Source organism: Rhinoderma darwinii, chromosome 6, assembly GCF_050947455.1.
Source record: "Rhinoderma darwinii isolate aRhiDar2 chromosome 6, aRhiDar2.hap1, whole genome shotgun sequence".
Lineage (NCBI taxonomy): Eukaryota > Metazoa > Chordata > Amphibia > Anura > Rhinodermatidae > Rhinoderma > Rhinoderma darwinii.
In genome coordinates, this window is record NC_134692.1 from 93,946,848 (window position 1) to 93,973,196 (window position 26,349).

At 43.1% G+C, this 26,349-nt stretch overlaps 1 protein-coding gene and 1 long non-coding RNA gene across 3 annotated transcripts in view; one reads left to right on the plus strand and one right to left on the minus strand.

Moving 5' to 3' along the window:
- LOC142655636 (uncharacterized) overlaps positions 1-16,109 on the plus strand; it is a 676,170-nt gene extending 660,061 nt beyond the window's left edge. The window contains exons 4-5 of the long non-coding RNA XR_012849527.1: positions 11,965-12,086; positions 15,434-16,109. This is a non-coding gene — a long non-coding RNA (uncharacterized LOC142655636). The remainder of the gene's footprint in view (positions 1-11,964; positions 12,087-15,433) is intronic.
- RHBDF1 (rhomboid 5 homolog 1) overlaps positions 1-26,349 on the minus strand; it is a 575,397-nt gene that overhangs the window by 536,715 nt on the left and 12,333 nt on the right. The window contains exons 2-3 of one of the 2 annotated variants that reach the window (XM_075830048.1): positions 15,383-15,582; positions 10,278-10,389 (exon numbers count right to left, since the gene is read on the minus strand). The gene's annotated coding sequence lies outside the window, so the exon portion shown is untranslated. The remainder of the gene's footprint in view (positions 1-10,277; positions 10,390-15,382; positions 15,583-26,349) is intronic. The other variant, XM_075830047.1, reaches the window with a different exon arrangement.

The following is a 26,349-nucleotide window of genomic DNA, read 5'->3' on the forward strand; positions in this document are numbered from 1 at the left end:
TCTGCACATTTTGCATCGCCATATTCTGAGAGCCAGAAATTTTTTATTTTTTCTCCACCGGAGCTGTGTGAGGGTTTATTCTTTGCGGGACAATCTGTAGGTTTTCATTGGTACTATTTTGGGGTACCAGAAATTTTTTTGATCACGTTTTATTCCATTTTTTGGCAAGCAAGGTGACCAAAAACCATCAATTCTGACAATGTTTTTTATTCGTTTTTTTATGGCCTTCACCCTGGGCTATAAATGACCATTTTACTTTATTCTGCAGGTCGATACGATTACGGCGATACCAGATGTATATAATTTTTTTATGTTTTGCAGCGTTTGTGCAATAAAATCACTTATTTATAAAATAAATAATTTTTTGTGTCACCATATTCTGAGAGCCATAACTTTTTTATTTTTCAGTCAAAAAAGCGGTGTAAGGGCTTGTTTTTTGCGAGACGGGATGTAGTTTGTATTGGTACCATTTTGGCGTACATGTGCCTTTTTGATCACTTTTTATTGTATATTTTGGGAGGGTTGGTAACCAAAAAATTGTGATTCGGGCACTGTTTTTCGTTTATTTTTTTCGCGGTGTTCACCGTGTGGGAAAAATAATATTACAGTTTTGTTTTATATGTGTACTTTTTTTAACGTGTTAATTTTTTTCCTATAATAAAAGACTTATTATATGAAAAAAAGCATTCTTTGTTTATGTCACTTCTAACTTTTATTTTTACACTTTTTAAAAACATTTTTATTATCTTTTTTTTACTATTTTACTTGTCCCACTAGGAGACACCTAGACTTGCAGCTCTGATCGCTGCTGGAACACATTACACTACACACGTAGTGTAATGTGCTCTAACTGTCATTGTGACGTAACTGTCACACTGACAGGAAGAATCGGAGGACCGGCAAGAGGCTGCTCCTCCGAGGCTTCCGTACATGGCAACCCGGAGGTCATTGTCTGGCCTCTGGTTGCCATGATAAGGATCGCCAGCCCCCGCAAATGCATGTGGGGGGCTGCCGATCCGCTGTAAACCTCTTCGATCTGGTGATCGCAATCGACCACCGCATCGAAGGGGTTAATTGCCGATTTCAGTGGCGACAGGCCGCTGATTGGCAACGGGGAGAGCAGGGCAGATGCCCTGCAGTTAACCGCCGCTGCGGTGTAGCGCCGCGCGGAGGTTACATGTTAAAGCGCGGACGTAACTGCATGCCCAGGTGCGCGAATGTTACTGCTCACCTGGACGTGCATTTACGCCACGGTGCGGGAAGGGGTTAAATGGTGTCACTAGAAACTACATCTCCTCCCGCAAAAATTAAGCCCAAATACAACTTATGGCTCTTGGAAAGCGAGAAGGAAAAAACGAAAATGAAAAAGCAAAAAATGTATCAGTCCTGAAAGGGTTAATTCATTTCTAATGAAAATAGCGTTCCACATGTTGGGGTGCTTTTTCATCCTTATCCTTTGTGAAAATGAAAAAATAAAAACATTTTTGTGGAAAAATTGTTGATATTAATTTTCACGGCGTAATTCTAATAAATTCTGCAAAATACCTGTGTGGTCTTAATGCTCACTATCCCCCTAGATTCATTCCTTAAGGGGAGTAGTTTCTTAAATGAGGTCAGTTTTGGGGTGTTTCCACTATTTTGGTACCTCAGGGGCTTTGCAAATGCGACAGGACACCCAAAAACGACTCCAGCTAAATTTATCCTTCCCTTCTGAGTCCTGCCGTGGGTCCAAACAGCAGTTTATTACGACATATGGCGTATTGCCCTAATCAAGATAAATTGCTTTACAAATTTTGGGGTTCTTTTTCTCCTTTATTCATTGTAAAAATTAAACATTTCTATGTTTTTTAAGAAAAAAAAGTAGATTTTCATTTTCACGGTCTAATTCCACTAAATTCAACAAAAAAACTGTGGGGTCAAAATGCTAACTATACCCCTAGAAAAAATCCTTGAGGGGTGTAGTTTCCAAAATGCGGTCACTTTTTGGAGGTTTCCACTGATTTCCCTTCAGGGGATTGCAAACGCCACATGGCACTGAAAACGAATCCAGCAAAATCTGTGCTCCAAAATCCAGATGGCGCTCCTTCCCTTCTGAGCTCTTATGTGGGTCCAAACAGCAGTTTATTACCACATATGGGGTATTGCTGTAATTGGGAGAAATAGCTTTACAATTTTTGGGGTGATTTTTATTCTTTAGTCCTTGGAAAAATTAAATTTTTTAATATTTTTTCATAAAAAAAGTAGATTTTCATTTTCAAAGACAAAATAAATATAGCAAAAGATCTGTGGGGTCAAGATGCTAACTATACCCCTAGATAAAGTCCTTGATGTGTGTAGTTTCCAAAACCGTGTCACTTTTGGAGAGTTTCCACTGTTTTGGCACCACAAGACCTCTTCAAACCTGACATGGTACCTACAATATATTTTAGAAAAAGGAGGCCACAAAATCCTCTAGGCGCTTCTTTGCTTCTGAGGCCGGTGCTTAAGTCCATTACCGCACTAGGGCCACATGTGGGATATTTCTCAAAACTGCAGAATCCGGGTAATAAGTATTAAGTTGCGTTTCTCGGGTAAAACCTTTTGTGTTATAGAAAAAAATGGTATAAAAAGGATTTTCTGACAAAAATAAATATGTAAATTTCACCTCTACTTTGCTCTAAATTCCTGTGAAACACCTAAAGGGTTCATAAACTTTCTAAATGCTGTTGTGAATACTTTGAGGGGTCTAGTTTCTAAATGTTTCATAGGGGTGTCTAATATATAGGCCCCTCAAAGCAACTTCAGAACTGAACTGGAACCTAAAAATAAATAAAAATGAGGCAATACTTCGCTTCTCCTAATGAGCATTGCCTACTCCAAGATGACTCCAGTTTTGAACGTTTGTATAAACGGAGACCCCCTATTAGACCATTTCAGTGCCCGGTTATCCCAAGCATACACCACCGAGACGTGTATTTCTATTGATGAGTCCATGGAACATCTTAAAGGGAGGCTTCAATTCCGCCAGTACCTGCCGGGTAAGAGGGCAAGGTATGGCGTGAAGATGTATAAGCTGTGCGGGACTGCATCAGGGTACCCCTACAAATTTAGGATATATGAAGGGAAGGACACCAGTATTCAGCCCCCAGAATGCCCCCCCTTACTGGGAGTTAATGCAAAAATTGTGTGCGATTTGGTGCACCCACTGCTGGACCAGGCTTACCACCTCTACCTGGATAATTTTTATTCCAGCGTCCCACTCTTCAACTGCCTCGTTTCCAGAAGTACTGCAGCATGCGGCACTGCTAGAAGAAATCTGAGAGGCCTCCCTAAGACTCTGCTTGGGTAAACACTCAGAAGGTGTGAGAGCAGGGCACAATCTAGCAGCAACATATTGTGTGTCAAGTACAAGACAAGAGAGATGTCCTTGTATTGACAATATATGGCCACACCATGTACCTGTACGAGGTACCAGTAAGGAGACCCCTAAACCAGTACCCATGTACCTGTACGAGGTACCAGTAAGGAGACCCCCATCCTGGACTACAATAGGTACATGGGAGGGGTGGACTTGTCATATCAAGCCCTGAAGCCATACAGCGCCATGCGATGTGGTATAAGAAGCTGGCCGTGCACATCATATAGGTGGCATTGTACAATGTGTACGTGTTACTTCGATGTGCAGGCCAGACGGGAACTTTCCTGGAATTTCAAGAGGTGGTTATCAAGAAACAAATTTTTAGGGACCAAGAAGGGAGGGCACCCAGTACTTCTGGAAGAGGGGCCACACGCATCGTACCAGGGCAACACTTTCCAGGAGAAGTTCCCCAAACTGGCCAGAAAGGAAAAAGTCAAAAGAGGTACAAAGTCTGCTATAAGAGGGGGATAAGGGAGGACACAATATATCAATGTGACACGTGTCCCGAAAAACTAAGGCTCCGTATGAAAGAGTGCTTCAAAATGTATCATACATCCCTTGATTTTTACTCTACCCCAGTTTTACTTACCCTGATGCACTCTGCACAGCTTATCCCCCTCATCTTTCCCTTATGAGCCCTGCTGTGTGCCCAGGCAGCTGATAACAGCCACATTGAGGGTATTGCCATATCCATGAGAACCCACATTACAGTTTATGGGGTGTATATCTCCGATCAAAATGCTCACTACACCTCTAGATGAATGCCTTAAGGGGTGTAGTTTTTAAAACGGGGTCACTTCTTGGGGGTTTCAACTGTACTGGTACCTCAGGGGCTTCTGCATACATGACTTCGCACCAGAAAATCCCCAGTAGGCCAAATGGTGGACCTTTCCTTCTGAGCCCTCCCATGGGCCCAAACATCAGTTTATCATCACAAATTGGGAATTGCCATACTCAGGACAAATTGGGCAACAAAATGGGGTATTTTATTTCTTGTAAAAATAGGAAATTTTCAGCCAAAACTACATATTATTGGAAAAAAATAATTTTGTTTGAATTCCCAGCCTAATTCAAATAAGTTATATGAAAAAACTATGGGGTCAAAATGGTCACAACAGCAATAAATGAATTCCTTGAGGGGTGTAGTTTCCAAAATGGGGTCACTTCTGGTGGGTTTCCATTGCTTTGATACCTCTGGGGCTCTTTAAATGCGACATGGCACCCGAAAACCAATCCAGCAAAATCTGCACTCCAAAGAACACATAGCGCTCCTTCCCTTCTGTGGCCACCCATGGGCCCAAACGGCAGTTTATCGCCACAAATGGGGTATTGCTGCACTCAGGAGAAATTGAGCAACAAAATGGGGTATTTTGTTCCCTGTGAAAATAAGAAATTTTTATAAAAAATGACATCTTATTGGAAAAAATTTCATTTTTTTAATTTCACAGCCCAATTCAAATATGTGCGGTGTAAAAACTGTAGGGTCAAAATGGTAACAAAAACCATAAATTAATTCCTTGTGGGGTGTAGTTTCCGAAATGGGGTCACTTTTGGGGGATTCCTACTGTTTTGGCACCTCAACACCTCTTCAAACCTGGCATGCTGCCTAAAATATATTCTAATAAAAAAGTGGTCTCAAAATGTACTAGGTGCTTCTTTGCTTCTGAGGCTTTTGTTTTAGTCCACGAGCGCACTACAGCCACATGTGGGACATTTTTAAAAACTGCAGAATCTGGACAATACAGATTTAGTAGTGTTTCTCTGGTAAAACCTTCTGTTACAGAAAAAAATGGAATAACATTTAAATTCAGCAAGAAAAATAAATTTGCAAATGTCACCTCTACTTTGCTTTAATTTCTGTGAAATGCCTGAAGGGTTAAATAAACTTTGTAAATGTTGTTTTGAATACTTTGAGGGGTCTAGTTTTCAAAATGGGGTGTTTTATGGGGGTTTCTAATACATAGGCCCCACAAAGTTACTTCAGAACTGAACAGGTACCTTAACAAAAAAGCTTTTGAAATTTTCTTAAAAATATGAGAAATTGCTGTTTATGTTCTAAGCCTTGTAACGTCCAAGAAAAATAAAAGAATGTTCAAAAAACGATGCCAATCTAAAGTAGACATATGGGAAATGTGAACTAGTAACTATTTTGGGTGGTATAACCGTCTGTTTTACAAGCAGATGCATTTAAATTCTGAAAAATGCTATTTTTTATAAATTTTCTCTAAATTTTGCAATTGTTCACCAATAAACACTGAATATATCGTCCAAATTTTACCACTAACATAAAGCCCAATGTGTCACGAGAAAACAATCTCATAATCGCTTGGATAGGTTTAAGCATTCCGACGTTATTGCCACATAAAGTGAAATATGTCAGATTTGAAAAATGTGCTCTGAGCCTTAAGGCCAAAACAAGGCTGTGTCCTTAAGGGGTTAAATATTGGTGTTTTCCACAAATAAGCAATGAATTTATTGACCAAATTTTTCCACTAACATAGTACAATATGTCACGAGAAAGCAATCTCAGAATTGCTTGGATAGGCAAAAGCATTTCAGAGTTATTACCACATAAAATGACACATGTCAGACTTGAAAAAATGGGGCTGGTGCTGTAGGCCAAAATGAGCTCGGTCCTGAAAGGGTGAAAATCCTTAGTATAATTTAGCGGATGCTACTGGACCCTTGATCTGTATGCTCACAAAAGCAAAGCAGGAGGAGAACGTGGCTTCTTAAAGCATACGAGTACTGTTATCTTCTAAGATGGTGCTATTGAAGGCAGCCAAACAAAAAATTCCTCATGGTAGGACAGGCATATGGCTCACAGCAGCTGGAATGGCAGACTTGGCAACTGAAGCCCAAGAGTACCCGAATTTGGAATCATCTAATCTTTTTGGCGCTGGTTTTATTCAAGATGTGAAGTTCAGGCTCATTGCAAGGACGTCATTTGCAGACTTGAAGCAGTCTTTCCTAGGAAATGGCTCTTTCATTCAGAGGGTGGATAACCATGGACAATTTAAGAAATACACTGCAAAAGGAGTGCCTTTTGAGTCTGGAAGAGGCACCTCATTCTCCTGGTATTCCTCTCAAGTACAGGTGAGTTCAGATGTCTCCATTCCTACTCGTCAGTTTTCAGGAGCTTTGGAAAAAAAGTCACTTCAGATAGGTGGATCCTGAATGTTATTAGCAATGGCCTTGTTGTTCCTTTAAAGAAGTTCCTGTTTCAAAAGAGACCTCCCTCAATGCAGGAAAACAAAGTCACTGGACCAGGACCTCTCACTCGCTCTAAGCTAGGGGCTTATCAGTCTTATGACTCTTTCACCTGTGGGGTTAAGAGGTTGGGTATGGCATATTTTTCCAGTCATGAAATCAGATGGGTCAATCCACACAGTTCTCAATGTCAAATCACTCAACCGATATCTGAAAAATAAAAGATTTTGTCTGGAAAGTATCACAGAGCTGAGATACCTATTAGAAAGAGATTTATGTCTAATCAAAACTGATTTGAACGATGTATTCCAATGCGATTTATAATGCGCCAAAACACAGAAGCTTCTTGCAATTTTGTCAGAAAAACCATGTGTTCTACTGGCCAATGCACACTAATCATAATTCATTAACGTTTCAAAAGCGTCTTGTGCCTAGTTTATCTGGACGATCTATTAGTATTTCATCCAGGTTCTGCCATTGCAAAGGGATCAGATTTTGTCCCTTTGGGCAGAAAAAGGTTTCACAGTCAAAGTGGAAAAATCTGTTCCCCACACGACAAATTTCCTAGTTTTCTTGTGGTTCACCATAGACACTCTAACCTTTTCTATGAGCGTTCCCCGAAAAATGGCAGAACTAATTGGCAGAAGTGTTAGTGATTTCAACACGGCATCAATTGACTTTTAGACAACTAACCAGCCTGAAAAAGAGAGCAGCGGCCCTAAAACCGGGATTCAAAATGCCCACGTTAATGTGCAGTCATATGCAACTATGGCTATCTGCCCCGTTAAACCGAGGTATCGGATAAAACAAAGTTTGGATCACTGTAAAGAAGGAAATACAAGTCATCACATCTCTTTGTCAGTCAACCCCAGGACCCAATCTTCAACTGCCCACCAGATATTACTATTACGACCGATGCATCCTTGAGGGGTTGAGAAGCTTACACGCCAAGTCAAGCGTAAGGGTAGTAGCCAGGAAACAAGCATAGAAGAATCACAGGCAATGGAGGAAAAGGAAAGGCAGGTATAAATAGACAGTGGGCGGGTGCTAGCTCCGTCTGGCCAGGATGTGATAGGCTCTCCCACTCCTAAGCCTGCCATCCTGAGTGGTGGAAGATGGAGTCAGTCTCACAGACATAGGAGCAGGTGCAGACTGATTGCCCACGGGCGTCGACACAGAAGCTGTGTCTGGCAAATCCTTTACAACCAAGCTATGTAGTAATGTTCAGTATATGGAAGATGTTCGTGAATTGCAAGCGGATTTAAACAAACTAAGTCTTTGGGCTTCCACTTGGCAAATTAAGTTTAATGCAGATAAATGTAACGTTATGCATCTGGGTACCAACAACATGCATGCATCATATGTCCTAGGGGAGCTACACTGGGGGATTCACTTGTTGAGAAGGATCTGGGTGTACTTGTAAATCATAAACTAAATAACAGCATGCAATGTCAATCAGCTGCTTCAAAGGCCAGCAAGATATTGTCGTGTATTAAAAGAGGCATGGACTCGCGGGACAGGGATGTAATATTACCACTGTACAAAGCATTAGTGAGGCCTCATCTAGAATATGCAGTTCAGTTCTGGGCTCCAGTTCATAGAAAGGATGCCCTGGAGTTGGAAAAAATACAAAGAAGAACAACAAAACTAATAAAGGGCATGGAGAATCTAAGTTATGAGGAAAGATTAAAAGAATTAAACCTATTTAGCCTTGAAAAAAGACGACTAAGGGGGGACATGATAAATTTATATAAATATATTAATGGCACATACAGACAATATGGTGAAATCCTGTTCCATGTAAAACCGCCTCAAAAAACAAGGGGGCACTCACTCCATCTGGAGAAAAAAAGGTTCAACCTGCAGAGGCGACAAGCCTTCTTTACTGTGAGAACTGTGAATCTATGGAATAGTCTACCACAGGAGCTGGTCACAGCAGGAACAGTAGATGGCTTTAAAAAAGGCTTAGATAATTTCCTAGAACAAAAAAATATAAGCTCCTATGTGTAGAAATTTTTCCCTTCCCTTTTCGCATCTCTTGGTTGAACTTGATGGACATGTGTTTTTTTCTACCATACTAACTATGTAACTATGTAACTATGTAAGGACATGCCTCTGGCATGGTATATAGCCAGGGCAAACCTGGGGGCCTTTGTTAGGCCCCCGGCTGCCATGGCACCCCATCGGATGCCCGCAATTGCATTTGCGGGCTGCCGATGGGTGACAGAGGGAGCTCCCTCCCTCTGTAAACAACTTAAATGCAGCGGTCGCTAATGACAGCGGCATTTGAAGGGTTAAACGGCCGCGATCGAAGTAAACTTTGATCGCTACCATTGGATCAGGAGCCCGGCTGACAGCTGAGCCCCGGCTCCAGCCTGCACAGGAGAACCGTGCAGGACGTTGATTAGGCCACCGTAAAAAGGAGGCGGCATAGAATAAAGCCCCTTAATGACCGCATAAAACATAAAAGTAAAAATGTATAATGAAAAGACTTGCATGCCTTTTATGTTTTGAACCTGGTCCTGGTTTTGGCTTCCAAATACTGAAGCAAAACACTGACCAAAACACTGCCATGTGAAAGAGGCCACACTGCTGTCAGAGGCTCCATAGTCAATGGGGTCCGTCGGGCGCATCATGGTTTCCGTTATAATAGAATCCATGACAGCGGTGTGAACAGAGCCTTACGGACAGAAAAAAAGGACGGAATACTTGTGAGTAATATGCTTGTGTGAAAGCAACCTTAGGTCTAGTTTACTTTGCGTTTTGGCCATACGTTTAGTGTGTATGTCGGGAAAGCTACAGACATTACATGATACATGTGTCCATAGGGCCCGACGGAGGCCAAAAGAGTGTAATTTTGGCCTCCGTCGGGGTGGTAAACAGTAGTGTACCTTTTTTTAAGGATGGAATAGCGTAGTAGACTACGCTATTTCATTCTGCAGGATCCCGCAGAAAAAATTATACCATGAAACGTATGCTTGAAGCTCCAGTCATATGTGGACAGTTATCACTGGAGCTTCAAAATGCAGCAGAGGCTGTCCTGCTCACCGGCGAATGAAAAACTCTTACAGCCAAAGTCCCCGGCTGCTTTAAAGCTCTTGGGCGATGTTTGGAGTCCCCATCCAGAGCGCTTCCAAATGCCTGGGAACTCAAATCGCAAAGCTCCTCACATCGCAATCAGTAATGGTCAGGAGCTTCCCCAGGGCAGGAATCCCTGTCCAGGACAGTGATGTCAGGAACTTTCCCAGGGCCGGAATCCCTCACCAGAACGCTTTTGACGCTCTGGCCATGGTCTCTGGTATGGCAAAGATTCCGACATCACTGAAATGTCTTGAGCTTCCCCAGGCACAGTGCTTTAAGTAGTGTTCTGCTCGGGGCAGGGGTTCGTATGACAAATACCACTGTGTGCCTATACATTGCAGCCTACCGTCGGAAACTTATGTCCCAACGTATACCTCCGACAGAAGAAAAAGACGCGATGTGAACAAGACCTTAAGCTGAATGGAGCCCAGAAATTTCTTATGCCAGCCATGGTTTTCATTGGCGAATCTGTTTCCAATTCTGGAACTTATGTATCTGGTTTTTTTTTTTATCAACTAAAGGAGCAGGTCTGTTGCGAACAGAATAAAAAGAATAACAATGGTAGAAGAGAAAAACGAGTGGCACTCACCCAGATGTAGTGAAAAGTCCTTTATTTCAGCATCAAACAAGGGCTGTGAAGGGAGGACAAACAGACAGCTAGGGCTACAGATTGTTTCGTGCTCAGAGGCGCTTCTTCTGACCTGGAATAAAAAGCATAAGGGTAAGTTCACACATAGTGTAAATAGTGCGGGTTTCGAAATTACGCAGCATAATACAGTAGCAGCAGAGTGGATGAGATATAAACTAATCTCATCCACATGCTGCGTAAATGCTAAGTGGAAAAAACTTTAAGAAATTGACCAGCAGTGCGGTTTTTTAATCCTCATTATGTCAATTGCAATTGAGTAATCGCTGCTTTTTTGTTGTGGGTCTTCCCTATTGAATTCAATGGGGAGGTAAAACTTGCAACAAGTAGCAGATGTTGCGGTTTATGCGGTGGTAAAAATTGCAACTCAGGACAAATTTTTTTTTATACTTACCCCGAATTCTGTGCTTCTTCGTCGAGGCCGGCCTCCTGGGATGACGTTTCATCCCATGTAACCGCTGCAGCAAATAACAGTTTGCCGCAGCCACATGGGATGAAATGTCATCTCAGTGCTTCAGAACATCAGAATGCCAGAGGGACATGGCAGAATTTGCATTGCAGAATTTCCACAGCAGACATTCCTGGGCAATAAACTGCACCACGATTTGGCGCGGTTTTTCATCCGGAATTCCATGTATGCAACAGGGCGGATACGCTGGGTGCTTTTACACAGCGTATCCACCCTGTGTGAACGTAGCCTTAGGCTGGGTTCACACTACCTATTTTCAGGCGTAAACGAGGCGTTTTACGCCTCGAATTACGCCTGAAAACACGGCTCAAATACGTTGGCAAACATCTTCCCATTAATTTCAATGGGTTTGCCGACGTACTGTGCCGATGACCTGTAATTTTACGCGTCGCTATCAAAAGACGGCGCGTAAAATAACAGCGTCATCAAAGAAGTGCAGGACACTACTTGGGACGTAATTTTAGCCGTTTTTCATTGACTTCAATGAAGAACAGCTCCAAATTACGTCCATAATGGACGCCTCGCAAAACGCGAGTACGAGCAATTACGTCTGAAATGCAGGAGCTGTTTTCTCCTTCAGCCGTAATTGTCGTTATCGTGTGCACATACCCTTACAGTGTTGAAAATATTTTTGGAAAAATTCCCTCCTAATAGAGTACAAATGTGAACATGGCAAGTACTAAGCATTCAATAATAGGAGTTGGCAAAGATATATATTGGACAAGATGTACACTTTACATGATACATTTTATTATTTTGTGACATGAGTGTAACATTCTAGCTTTTAGTGTGCATGCTCCAACATAGAACACCATATTCTCATACATCCATGCACCGATTTTGTAAATTATTATTATTATTATTATTATTATTATTATTATTATCATAACTATTTTGACAACAGACAACTCTCTGCAAAATTACACTTTTTAAAAGTCAATGCATGCATTCATTTAGGATATAGAGGAAATAGAAAACACCTCTATCCAATGATGTAGAATCAGCCAACATACTATGGTTTCTGCATATGATGTCTGTTGGTGGTATGTGACAGTGTTTTTCAGCCAACTAATATAATGATTTATTCTTTAACTCACAACAGACCATTTTTTTTTTTTTAACAAGCCGGCTAAACTCTCTTATTTCTATCTCTCTTTGCAGTGGTAAGAACATGCCAGGAAAGGATAACAAGCAGACGTGAAATACACAGGAATAACAGCAAGTCTAACAAAGCAGTGCCGATTGAGAGGAAATACGTATTCGAACAGCATCTCCAGTCCTGAGTAGGTAGATGCAATATGCAGCTTGCTCTGTAATAATAAGAAAATCCAGTTTACAGAAGCAAGTGACATGTTGCTTTATAATTCAACTGTCCTCTTCTAGTGACGCTGGCAGTCAGAACACCAGTCCCCTGTAAGGATATATACCCGCTAATTTGTGCCTAAATCCTTATCAAATCCGCTAAAATTATGCATCCATTAAAAGTGAATGGGGTATTTTATTTTAAATTTTCTGCACAGAAAAGGCCACGGATTAGCCCAGACTGGATTAGCCCTATTCAGTAGTCCTGTGCGGATCCTCTTGTAAATACACTTCAAAATTGCCAGAGGAAAATCCATAACGAGTTCAGCCTAAAATGGAATTTTGGAGCCTGTGTTTTGAAATCTAATGAATATGTTAGCCATTTATTCCAGGAATTCCAAAAATTCTCCATGTTTTCATTTGATAACAGCTATTACACAATGACAGTGGAATGGACAGAAAGGAAGAGGTTTCCCTTGGATTTACTTTGCAAATTCCATACTTACTACTGTCCCCTACTGTATAATGTATTGCTATAAATATATTGCTATTGTACATATTTTTCTTCATTAAGTTAGGGATGTCATGATACCAGAATTTGGACTTCGATACCGATACTGTGTGTAGTATTGTGATTTCGATACCAAAACGATACTTTGCCAACAGTAATAAAAAAAAAGTTCTTCTGTTTTCTGATGTGAGGCGTGATGAATTTTGAATGTGCCTCACATTAATAGTAATTAATCCCATCATGTTTCTCAGTTATAATGGGTTAATGAGTAAGGTACATGATGGGGTTAATTACTATTAATGTGAGGCACATGGAGGTTAAACTCATCACACCTCGTGCCCCACAATAAGTGAAAGAAAGACGTTTTTATTTTATTTTTTTACAGCGTACACATCATAAATGATGCAAAAAAATTGTTGCCCTAACAACAAGAAATATGGTAGGACAGCCCTGGGGTCCTTCAATGGACCCTGGGCTGTCTGCCCATATATGGTATGTCCCTCAATCGCGTCACAGGGATTCCTGTGATGCGATCCAAGGGGCATCCCCCCTTCTCACTTCCCCTTGAATGCTGAAGTCAGCTTTGATTGCAGCATTCAGGAGAATAGCGGTGGAGATAAGATGTTAAGGATCTGCCAGGCACAGCTTCTGTATCCACGCCCATAGGTAATCAGTCTGCACCTGCTTCTATTTCTGTGAGACTGACTCCATCTTCCACCACTCAGGATGGCAGGCTTAGGAGTGGGAGAGCCTATCACAGCCTGGCCAGACAGAGCTAGCTCCCGCCCTCTGTCTATTTATACCTGCCTTTCCTGTTCCTCCTTGCTTGTGAATCTTCTCGTTTTGTTTCCTGGCCCTGCTGCAGCTTCTTGAACCATTTGACCCTGCTTCATATTGACCCTGGCTTACTGACTACTCTCCTGCTCTGCGTTTGGTACCTCGTACACTCCTGGTTTGACTCGGCTTGTTCACTACTCTCCTGCTCTACGTTTGGCACCTCGTACTCTCCTGGTTTGACTCGGCTCGTTTACTACTCTTGTTGCTCACGGTGTTGCCGTGGGCAACTGCCCCGTTTCCCTTTGTTCTGTGTTTCCTTGTCTGTTGTCTGTCGTGCACTTATTGAGTGTAGGGACCGTCGCCCAGTTGTACCCCGTCGCCTAGGGCGGGTCGTTGCAAGTAGGCAGGGACTGAGTGGCGGGTAGATTAGGGCTCACTTGTCTGTTTCCCTATCCCTGTCATTACAGTCGCTGCATCGGAATAAGTAAACAGAGCAGGGAGCTGTCAAATCTCCCTGCTCTCAGGTGCCAGAGGTAGCTGAGGGCTGGGGCGTCCCTGCTCGAACGTGTGAGATCGATATTAGTATCCATCTCACCCGTTTAACCCTTCAAATGCGGTGCTAAATAGCGTGCACCGCATCTGAGTGGTTTTGGAGAGAGGGAGGGAGCTCCCTCTCATCTCACTGACACCCGGCGATAAGATCGTCGAGTGTCTGTGTTTCCGATGGCAGCCGGGGGCCTAATAAAAGCCCCCAGGTCTGCTTGTAATAAGTGCCTGCTAGATCATGCCTCCGGCATGACCTAGAAGATGCCTGTCCGTTTCACACGGACAGGCAGTAATACATTGCAATACAGAAGTATTTCAGTTTACTATAAATGCGATCGTATAATCGCATAGTGAAGTCCCCTAGTGGAAATAGTAAAAAAGATTAAAAAAAAGTTTAATAAAAAGTGAAAAAAAAAATGAAAATCCCACTTTTCCCCCCTTACAAACTGCTTTATTATTAACAAACAAAATAAAGTAAAAAAGTTACATATATTTGGTATCACCGCGTCCGTAACGACCCCAACTATAAACTTATTACATCATTTAACCCGCACGGTGAACGTCGTAAAAAATAAAATAAAAAAAACATGCAAAAATTGCTGTTTTCTTTGAATCCAGCCTTAAAAAAAAGTGATAAAAAGTGATCAAAAAGTCGCATCAACTCCAAAATGGTACCGATAAAAACTACAAATCGTCCCGCAAAAAAAAAAAAAGCCCTCCTACAATTGCATCGGCGACAAAATAAAACTGTTACGGCTCTTCAAATATGGAGACACAAAACCAAATAATTTTGAAAACAAAGCGTTTTTACTGTGTAAAAGTAGTAAAACAATCTGGTATCGTTGCAATCGCAACAACCCACTGAATAAAGTTATTGTGTTATTTATGCCACACGGTAAACGGTGTAAATTTAGGACGCAAAAAAGTGTGGTGAAATTGCTGTTTATTTTCTATTCCCCCCCAAAAAAAGTTAATAAAAGTTAATCAATAAATTCTATGTACCCCAAAATGGTGCTATTAAAAATTACAACTTGTCCCGCAAAAAAACAAGACCTTATACAGCTATGTCGACGCAAAAATAAAAAGTGTATAGCTCTTTGAATGAGACGATAAAATATGGCTTGGTCTTAAGGTCTAAAATAGGCTGGTCGTTAAGTGGTTAAATAGCTATTATAGCTTCTATATTATTATTATTATTATTATTATTATTATTATTATTACTAAGAATTCGTTATTATTCTTATATTTGCTATCTTCTTTGAAGATTAAAATGCATGGATTTATAAATATTTTCTAATGTAACGTAGGTAAATATTATCAGTACCATGCATATGTGAGATAGATATGTTAAAATAGAAAACTGACATTCGAGTCATCCTGGGAAACAGTAGGCCTCAAACAACTACGACTATATTTATTTTTACTATATTTTTCAAGGCTGACCTCTTGCACTCCACTACTGAGCAACTGAAATGTACTTTCCATGTCTTCCAGTTATGCATTAGGTTACAAGGACACAGAGAGCAGGAAGTAAGGAGCAGAGATCAAAGTCGGCGGAAGAACTTGTTTTCCTGTCTGGATTGTTGTTGTTTCTGAGAAACCTGAGTCAAAGATAAATCTCTCCAATTTCAACAAGCTTGAACCTGCAAAAAAAAACAAAAAACTACTGGAACAGTGCACAGGCACAGGGGCTTCTGTCTTTATGGAAGGAGCATATTTTATAAATTATTTTTATATGAGAGAATATGAGCCAAGCCTGAAATCTTTTCTTATTCAGTTGTCTGTAAGGTATGGCCAATTCTTACATATAATACTTTCTCATGAACAGAGTCAACAATAAATCTGTGGGTATTGTTCTTTAGTACAGCTATGAGTTTTTTGACAAGTTTTTTTACATCAATGGGAGGCAGAGAAAGCGTATTTCGCTGCGTTTTTGCCAGTGGCATTCAATGGTCGCGAGTGAAAAATGCTGCGAAAAACGCGGCAAACGGCGCGCCGGCAGATGAAAATCTGCCTCAAAATTCCAAACCGAATTTTGAGGCAGAATTTTCTGCCTGCAAAAAAAACTCAGTGTGAACTCAGCCTAAGGCCTTATTTACACGAGCGTTGCGCATCTCGGACGTGAAAAACTGTCGTTTTTCACGGCAGAGGTGCATCCGTGCTCGGCGCTGCGGGACGCGATGTCTCGCATCCCCCATAGATGAGAATCTATGGATGGATGCGTGATGTGTGAAAAGATAGGACATGTCCTATTTTCCCACGGACCCTTCACACGCTCCGTGTGAACAAACACATTGAATTACGTAGGTCCGTGGGATGGCCGCTGTTTCAACGGCCGTTCGACGGAGGTTTAACACGTTCGTGTGAATAAGGCCTAACAGTTCTTAATTCTATTCCCGAAGGTTGCAATTGTCTCTGCCTGTATCATCTCTTCTGTTGTTTTAATATTCAGTAAATGCAATTCTATTAAAATTAGAAAAAATACAATACAGTAGTATTAATTTATCCAACATGGAATATGTTGGCGTTATATAAGCAATAATAAGAAGAAAGTAATAGTCAAATAGTTTTATTAGTAGATGTTTAATATATATGCTATTAACATTTCTGAGCACTAATAACAACCAGAGATGTGGGGTGAGGGGCAAATATTTGCATACATACTGTACATCTCTCCATCAACATTAAGACAGGATATGTATATGTACATGTATATTGCTTCAAATATGCCATCAAAAATGAATATTAAAGGGGTTTTCCCACAAACACATGTATCCCCTGTCCACAGAATAAGGAAAACATGCATCATCAATGGAGGTCCGACCACTAGGTCCCCCAGCGATTAAGAGAATGGGGGCCTAAAAGTTTCCCAAAGTGCTCCATGAGAATTGAGCGGTGGTGCGCATGCTCGACCATGCTCATTTCTCTGGAGCTGCCAGAGACAGCCCATAGAAATGAATGAAGCAGTGGCCAAGCATGCTCACCAGCGCTCCATTCTCATGGAGCACTTCGGGGAGACTTTCAGCCCCTCGTTGCCCTCATTGCTGGGGGTCCCAGCGGTCGGACCCCCAACGAACATACATGTATGCCCTATCTGTGGGGCATTATACTGTGTGGGAGGTAATATGGGGGCATTATACTATGTGGGAGGTACTATGGGGGCATTATACTGTGTGGGAGGCAATATCGGGGCATTATACTGTGGGGGGTGCACCATGGGGGCATTATACTGTGTGAGACACTATGGGGTATTATACTGTGTGTGAGACAGTATGGGGTATTATACTGTGTGGGAGGCACTATGGGGGCATTATACTATGTGGGAGGCACTCTGGGGCATTATATTGTGTGGGGACAGCTATGGGGGCATTTTACTGTGTGGGGGACAGCTATGGGGGCATTATACGTTGTGGGGGCACTATTGTGCAATATACTGTGTGGGGGGCACTTAGGGCGCATTATACTGTGTGGGAGGCACTATGTGGCTCTAAACGGTGTGGGGGCAGCTAAGGGGTCATTATACTGTATGGGGGCAGCTAAGGAGGCATTATACTGTGTGTGGGAGGCACTATAGGGCATTATACTGTGTGTAGGCCACTACGGGGAATTATACTGTGTGGAGGCCACTGTGGGAGCATTATACTGTCTGGATGTCACTATAAGGCCTTATTCACACGACAGTGAAAAATATGTCCATTAAAAACTGATCAACTGTCAGGGCCACAGAGGCCCCCTGTAGTTGATACCACACAGCCTCCCTTAGATCATGCAACACAGACCTCCTGTAGGTGATGCCACACAGACCTCCTGTAGTTGATGCCACACTGACCCCCTGTATATGTGACACAGACCCCCTATATATGATGCCACAAAGCCTCCCTGTAGATCATACCACACAGACCCCCTTGTAAATGCGACACAGACCCCCTGTAGTTGCTGCCACACAGCCTCCTTGTAGATCATGCCACACTGACCCCTGTATATGTGACACAGACCCCCTGTAGTTGATGCCACACACCTCCCTGTATATGATGCCACACAGCCTCCTTGTAGATCATGCCACACTGACCCCCTGTAAATGCGACACAGACCCCCCCTGTAGTTGCTGCCACACACCTCCCTGTATATGATGTCACACAGCCTCCTTGTAGATCATGCTACACTGACCCCCTTGTAAATGCGACACAGGCCCCCTGTAGTTGCTGCCACACACCTCCCTGTATATGATGCCACACAGCTTCCTTGTAGATCATGCCACACTGACCCCCTGTATATGCGACACAGACCCCCTGTAGTTGATGCCACACACCTCCCTGTATATGATGCCACACAGCCTCCTTGCAGATCATGCCACACTGACCCCCTGTAAATGTGACACAGACCCCCCCTGTAGTTGATTCCACACACCTCCCTGTATATGAAGCCACACAGCCTCCTTGTAGATCATGCCACTCTGACCCCCTTGTAAATGCGACACAGACCCCCAGTAGTTGCTGCCACACACCTCCCTGTATATGATGCCACACAGCCTCCTTGTAGATTATGCCACACTGACCCCCTGTATATGCGACACAGACCCCCTGTAGTTGATGCCACACACCTCCCTGTATATGATTGCCTACATATTCAATACAACAATGCCATAAATACTCACGGATGCAGCGTCGTCTCTCGTCTGCTTCAGGTGTGGTCACTCGTCTGCACGGGATCTGGCAAGGCAGAGCGACAAAGTCATCGAGGCGCCTTCAAACCCGTTAAGACAAGTGACCACACCTGAAGAGGACCCCCTGTAGTTGATGCCACACAGCCTCCCTTAGATCATGCCACACAGACCTCTTGTAGGTGATACCACACAGACCTCCTGTAGTTGATGCCACACTGACCCCCTGTATATGTGACATAGACCCCCTATATATGATTCCACAAAGCCTCCCTGTAGATCATGCCACAGACCCCCTGTAGTTGCTGCTACACACCTCCCTGTATATGATGCCACACAGCCTCCTTGTAGATCATGCCACACTGACCCCCTGTATATGCGACACAGACCCCCCTGTAGTTGCTGCCACACACCTCCCTGTATATGATGCCACACAGCCTCCTTGTAGATCATGCCACACTGACCCCCTGTAAATGCGACACAAACCCCCTGTAGTTGCTGCCACACACCTTCATGTATATGATGCCACACAGCCTCCTTGTAGATCATGCCACACTGACCCCCTGTATATGCGACACAGACCCCCTGTAGTTGATGCCACACACCTCCCTGTATATGATTGCCTACATACAGGGGCGGATTACAATGAGGGCAATATGGGCAAGTGCCCTGGGCCCGAGGCTGGAAGGGGGCCCAGTTCGCCCCGGTTCTCCCTTACCGGCTGTTAAAATTACAGCCGGTTCAGAGAACCGGAGGGAAGCGGGACCGCTCACCCAACCAGTGGCTATACACTACACTACGCACTACACAATAAAAAAGTTACTATAGTAACGGGAGCCGCGGCCCGTTACTATAGTAACTACAGTACTTACCTTCCTGTTTCCGGTGCGCAGCGCATGACGTCACCACCATCCTGAGTGAGGACATTCGCCACGGCTGAAGAGCAGGGTAAGTTTGGTACACCTTCTGCTTGAAGCTGATGGCTTGTGGTCCGACTCCCAGGACCCCCGTCAATCACCTGTTTTGAAGGAGACGCAGCGCTCGTACGAGAGCTGGTGCTTCCCCTTCATTCCGGTCACTTGCTCACACTGAATCCGTGCGGGCGATTCACAGTGTGAGCGAGTAAGTGAAATGAAGGGGAAGCAGCTCTAGTACGAGTGCTGCGGCCCCTTCAAAACAGGTGATTGGGGGGTCCCGGGAGACGGACCCCAAGCCAACAGCTATTGATGGCCTATCCTGAGGATAGGCCATCAATATTTAGGGACTGGACAATCCCTTTAAGCCTAGAGGGCCCATGCAGGCTTAGAGGGCCCATGAGACAGGATCACAGATTGTGTGATGCTGTCTGCTGGGCCCTGTATCTAAGCCAATCACATGGTAGGCTTAGATACAAGGCCCATGTGTGATCCTGTCTGTTGGGCCCTGTATCTAAGCATCTTACATAAGCACATGGTAGGCTTAGATACAGGGTCCCACAGACAGTATCACACATGGGCCCTGTATCTAAGCCTACCACACGTGTTACTAATAGTTTTTTGTGTGTTTTCTTACAGGTTCGGTCGTTGGACTACGTTGGATTCCAGGACTACTTCGATGACGGCGTTTCCAGATTTCCAGCAAGTCAAACGTAATCTCGTTTTAAATGACAGTTTACAGCGTAATCTCGCGAGATTACGTTTGCCTTGCTGGTATAGCTCACAGAAAAGATTCAGAAATGTCAGGATTCTGAATACACATCACGTCCTGGCTGGAGGTAATGTATATTCATTGTCAGGACACTGCAGTAACGTTATAGTGTGTTTATGTGGCTGCACATAGCGATATAGCTATATCGCTATCTGCTGTGTAAATGAATGGAGAGAAGTGTATGACGCTGATTGGTCAGCGTCATACACTCCTCTGTACAACGCCCACTTGGTCTAAAGTAAAAACACGCCCACTTGGGCATTAAGAAACTAATTAGCATAAAGCTAAAAATCGCTCCTAACGTGGTAAAAATAGATCATTTTTCTAAATAAAAAGCACTGCTGTCACCTACATTACAGCGCTGATGACATTATGTAGGAGATAGGGCACTTATAATGTGGTGACAGAGCCTCTTTAAGGGAAAGGGTGTTCTGCCCGGTCAGGTGTGTTTCTTGCAGGCATATAATGTGCGGGGAGTGTTTCCTAACAAAATCCATAGCTACCGCTCGTTTAAATTTAGAATTTAGTCCCCGCACATTCTAGCTCAAAACTTTAATCTGTGACATAAAATCTTTAGAGGAAATATATGTGGTAGTTGTCTACCGCCCCCTGGGCTCACCACGTCAATTCCTGGATCATTTTGCTGCCTGGCTTCCACAATTCCTATCATCTGAAACACCAACTCTCATCAAGGGTGACTTTACCATCCCCATTGATAACCCAATCTCCTCATCTGCCTCCCAGATTCTATCTTTAACCTCCTCCCTTGGTCTGTCACAATTTAATCTGGCCGACAAACATTACAGCAACACTCTCAAAAATGCTTTGGATGAAGCAGCTCCCCCCCCCTACACTCCGAGCCACAAGGCAAAGACATCCACAACACTAGCACACGCCTCAATCCCGCTTTCTTCAGCGGTGCTCGAGGTGTGCCAAACGTCTGTGGAGAAAATTGTACTTGTCAGCAGACTTCGTCCATTACAAATTTATGCTGAGAACTTACAACTCTGCCCTTCACAGAGCCAAACAAGTCTATTTCACCTCTCTCATCTAGACACGATCTAATAATCCAAAACGCCTGATACTTTTCATTCCCTTAGTCCTAAAGTGCAGATGCCAATCACAGATCTCAATGCTGAAGGCCTAGCCACTTATTTTAAAGTTAAAATTGACAACATCCGGCATGATATTATCTCCCAGTCCCCTAGTAGTATAAATCCCTTTCCCTCCCACACTCCCTCTTCTTTACTTTTAGCATTTAACCCAATAACAGAAGAAGTCTCTAGGCTCCTTTCTTCTTCTCGTCCTAATACCTGCTCTAGTGATCGTACACCCCCACACCTCATCCAGTCCCTCTCGCCGGCTGATAGTAGTCACCTGACTAGAAATTTTAACCTCTCTCTTTCTTCTGGAATCATTCCCTCCTCTTTTAAACATGCTATTATAAACCCATTACTGAAAAAAATAACTCTTGACCCATCCAGCGCTGCTAACTACCGACCAGTCTCTAATCTGCCCTTCATCTCCAAACTCCTGGAACGCTTGGTCTACTCTCGCCTTAGCCGCTATCTCTCTGCTAACTCCATTCTAGACCCCTTACAATCTGGTTCCGCACTCTACTCTCCACAGAAACTGCCCTTACTAAAGTCTCAAACAATCTCCTGGTGGCTAAATCTAAAGGAAAATACTCTCTCCTGATTCTTCTGGATCTCTCTGCAGCCTTTGACACTGTAGACCACCAATTCCTACTAATCATGCTCCACTCTATTGACTTAAAGACACTGCTCTCTCTTGGCTTTCTTCCTGTCTCTCTGACCGCTCGTTCAGTGTGTCAGTTGCTTGTTCTACTTCTTCTCCTCTTCCCCTTGCTATCGGGGGTTCCTCAGGGATCAGTCCTAGGTCCGCTTCTCTTTTCTCTCTACACAGCCCCTATCGGACAAACCATCAGCAGTTTTGTCTTCCAGTGTCATCTCTTCGCTGATGACACCCAATTATATATATGCCTCTTCCCCTGACATCACCCCTGCTCTAATACAAAACACCAGTGATTGTCTGTCTGCTGATCTAAGATCATGTCCTCTCTCTATCTGAAACTGAATCTTTCTAAAACTGAGCTCCTTGTGTTCCCACCATCTACTAACTTCCCTAAACCGGATGTCTTCATCGCAGTGTATGGCACTACCATAACTCCAAGGCAGCACGCCCGCTGTCTTGGGGATATTTTTGACTCTGGTTCTTTCCATTACTTCACACATCCAATCACTTAAACGCTCCTGTCACTTTCACCTCAAAAACATCTCCAGAATACGCCCTTTTCTTACTGTGGAAACAGCCAAAACTGTCATTGTCGCTCTGATTCACTCTCGTCTTGATTACTGTAACTCATTACTAATCGATCTTCCACTCACTAAACTCTCTCCTTTCCAATCTGTCCTTAATTCAGCAGCCAGGCTCATCTTTCTGACCAACCGCTACACCAACGTCTCTACCCTCTGCCAGTCACTGCACTGGTTGCCCATACTTTCAGAATTAAATTCAAACTTATTACTCTCACCCACAAAGCTCTCCACAGTGCTGCACTACCTTACATCTCCTCCCTCGTCTTTGTCACCACCCTACTCGCGCCCTACGTTCTGCCAACGACCTTAGATTAACATCCACCATAATCCGAACCTCCCACTCCCGTCTCCAAATTTTTTCTCGTGCTGCACCCGTCCTCTGGAATGCACTACCCTAGACAATCAGATTAATTCCCAACATTCACAGTTTTAAACGTGCCCTGAAAACACATCTTTTTAGACGGGCCTATAACATTCCCCAATCTGACTACTTTCCCTGGCCCCACTTTTACATTAGTCATGAGAACTTGATCCCCTTTCAGCAGTATCCCCCACACTCCTCCCACCCTAATGCACATCATGTCTGTCATACACAGACACTGGATGGTGACCGACATATGCAGCTTTATGTGTACTACCCCATATGTATAAAAGATGGCTGGACCATTGTACTTAACAAGCATTTTTTACATTTTGTGTCTCCCTTATTTCCTCATAGATTGTAAGCTCTTGCGAGCAGGGTCCTCACTCTTTTTGTTTGAATTGTAAATTCGTTTTGTCAATACGTAATCTCTGATATCGTCTACAATGTATCCCCTGAATTGTAAATTAATTGTAACGTGCCTCAGAATATGTTGGTGCTATATAAATAATGATTATTATTATTATTATTATTATTATTATTATTAAGTGACTGCAACCATTTGCGACAGAGAACAAATGGGGTGGGGGTGAGTAAAGAGGACACAGCCATACACACACAGCAATCGTACAAAATCAACCATACAGAACCTTTAAGTGCAGACCTATACCCGCTAACTTTTGAAACTGAGAACAGTAGACCCTGACTAAGCTACTAACATCTAGAAGCAGAGTCCCGAGACCTGACCCTAAAAGGGGGAAAGCACATATAGAACAACAGAATCCTTAACTATCGTGCAGTGCAAAGGCATCCCACCAGTCATCCGAATGGGAAGAACTTCTGGAGACGAATCTGGAAGTTTGCTCAGGTGGGACGTTTCACACTGCCAGGTAAGGGTAAAGCAGCCGGCCTCATCAAGAGCTGTTAAGAGTCTAGCGGTAAGGCCATCCACAACCCTCAACCTGGCCAGATTCAACATGGCATATTTGTAGCCAATCCCTTGCATGTCTCTGTAAATTGTAAATTGGGTACGTTGTTTCCGTATATTAACCGAGAAGTCTGAATAGAAAGAGACTCGTTGCCCATTAGAGCGAATGTCCCCTTTTTTTCTAACAGCTTGAAGAATGGCATCCCTGTCTCTAAAATCTAGAGGTCTAGGAGAACATCCTGGGGGACCGGGCCGAGCAGGAATACGGTGTGCCCGTTCAATGGTGAAGTATATGGAGAAAGTATCCGCATCCAGAAGAGATTTAAGCCAGTGTTCCAGGAAGGTCACTGTATCTGAACCTTCTGCCGTTTAAGATTAGCGATTTGTTCAGGAATAGGAAGAGGACTCATGTCATGGATCCCTCAAACAGTGATAGGGACAGTGCAGGAGAGCAAGGCCCTGGCCTAGAAAACCGTTCAAGCTTTTTTGCTGCACTAGATTGTATTTGGGAAAAATCAGCATGAGGTGCAGATCCAGTCACAGCAGACAAGGATGAAAATCTTGATTCCTCCACCACATACTCATTCTCAGAGGAATGCTTGGAGCTCCTGGGCAAAGATTTCACTAGACATGATTATTAATAATCTAGAAGTTCAGTCTCTAATAAAGTATGAGAAGAGGGGAGGGAGGCCATATCTCATGTATTCCAAATAAGGGAAAGGTGGGGAAGTAGCCTGCAAATACCTCTCTGCAGGATCGCACGGCCGCTGAAGAAAGATGGTGGCGGATGGCGGGAAAACACCCACTCCGCCAAGGCACTGCGCTCACTAACCACCAAGGAGGACAGCTCGGACCCGGCTCGTAGGAAGAATAGGTGAGTTGTCTCTGCACCTCTCCAATGCGGGCACCGTACAGCACAGGCCAATGCCTCCCGCCAGGTAATTCAAATGATTTTTATTAAAGTTTTACAGACAAATAAAACAAAACAAAGTAGCATCAATTCAACCCTGTCTCATTATAATGAAAGGACCGTGAAGAAATTTACCATCCAATAAATGTTCAGGATGTGAGCAAGTATAAAAATACAATAAAAGCAATTTCCATTACAGTAAGTCCAGTACATAGTGACCTATAAATAAATGAACATGTTATATCATAATGGACTAAATATATTCATATATTCCTTCATATATTCATGACGACAGTGTACCATGAAAACGACAGTAGAGTATACAAACAACAACAACAACAACAACAACAGAAAACTGTCGGATTACTGTGAGCAAGCCTAACAGGGCTTTATTGATTAGGGATTTGAGCAGAGAGAGGAGCTTCTCCAAGTTAACCAATATCGAGAAATTCCCGAAAGCTATTGCTTTTTCATATGCAAAAGTAGTATTTATTAACAAGATGAGTTCTTAAATTGAAGGAGCCTCAGGTTTTTTCCAATATCTCGTTACCACCAGTTTAGAAAACTAAGATTTTACAAACAAGTCTTCTATTAACCCAGGGAATACTTTCCAAATCCAAAAATAATAAAGACATTTGTGGAGTGCGAGGTGTTCTCATAGAGAATATATCATCTATAATATTAAATACTTCCACCCAATAGTGTTGGATAATGGGACAATCCCATAATATGTGGGTAAGAGAGCCTTTATTGCCGCAATTCCGCCAACACAATGCAGGAGAATTAGGATACATTTTACGTAAGCGGTCTGGTGTATACCATCTGAAAAGAGATTTGTTAGCGGCATCTAGGTGTAAAACACACTTAAAGAGGCTCTGTCACCAGATTTTCAAACCCCTATCTCCTATTGCAGCAGATCGGCGCTGCAATGTAGATAACAGTAACGTGTTTTTTTTTTCAAAAACGAGCATTTTTGGCCAAGTTATGGCCATTTTTATATTTATGCAAATGAGCCTTTCTTAAGTACAACTGGGCGTTTTAAAGTTATGTCCAAGTGGGCGTGTATTGTGTGTGTACATCTGGGCGTTTTTACTTGTTTTACTAGATGGCGTTGTGAATAGAAATGTATGATGCTGACGAATCAGCATCATCCACTTCTCTTCGTTACCACCCAGCTTCTGGCAGTTCAGACACACAGCGTGTCCTCGCTCGTCCAACGCGATGAAGTTCCTGTGGGAGGAAGTGAGTGACGTCACAGCGTGATCTCGCGAGGACACGTTGTTTGTCTGTGCACTGCCAGAAGCTGGGTGGTAACGAAGAGAAGTGGATGATGCTGATTCGTCAGCATCATACACTTCTATTCACAACGCCCAGCTAGTAAAACAAGTAAAAACGCCCAGATGTACACACACAATACACGCCCACTTGGACATAACTTTAACCCCTTCAGGACTGAGCCTGTTTTGGCCTTCAGGACGAAGCCGATTTTTCAAATCTGACATGTGTCACTTTATGTGGTAATAACT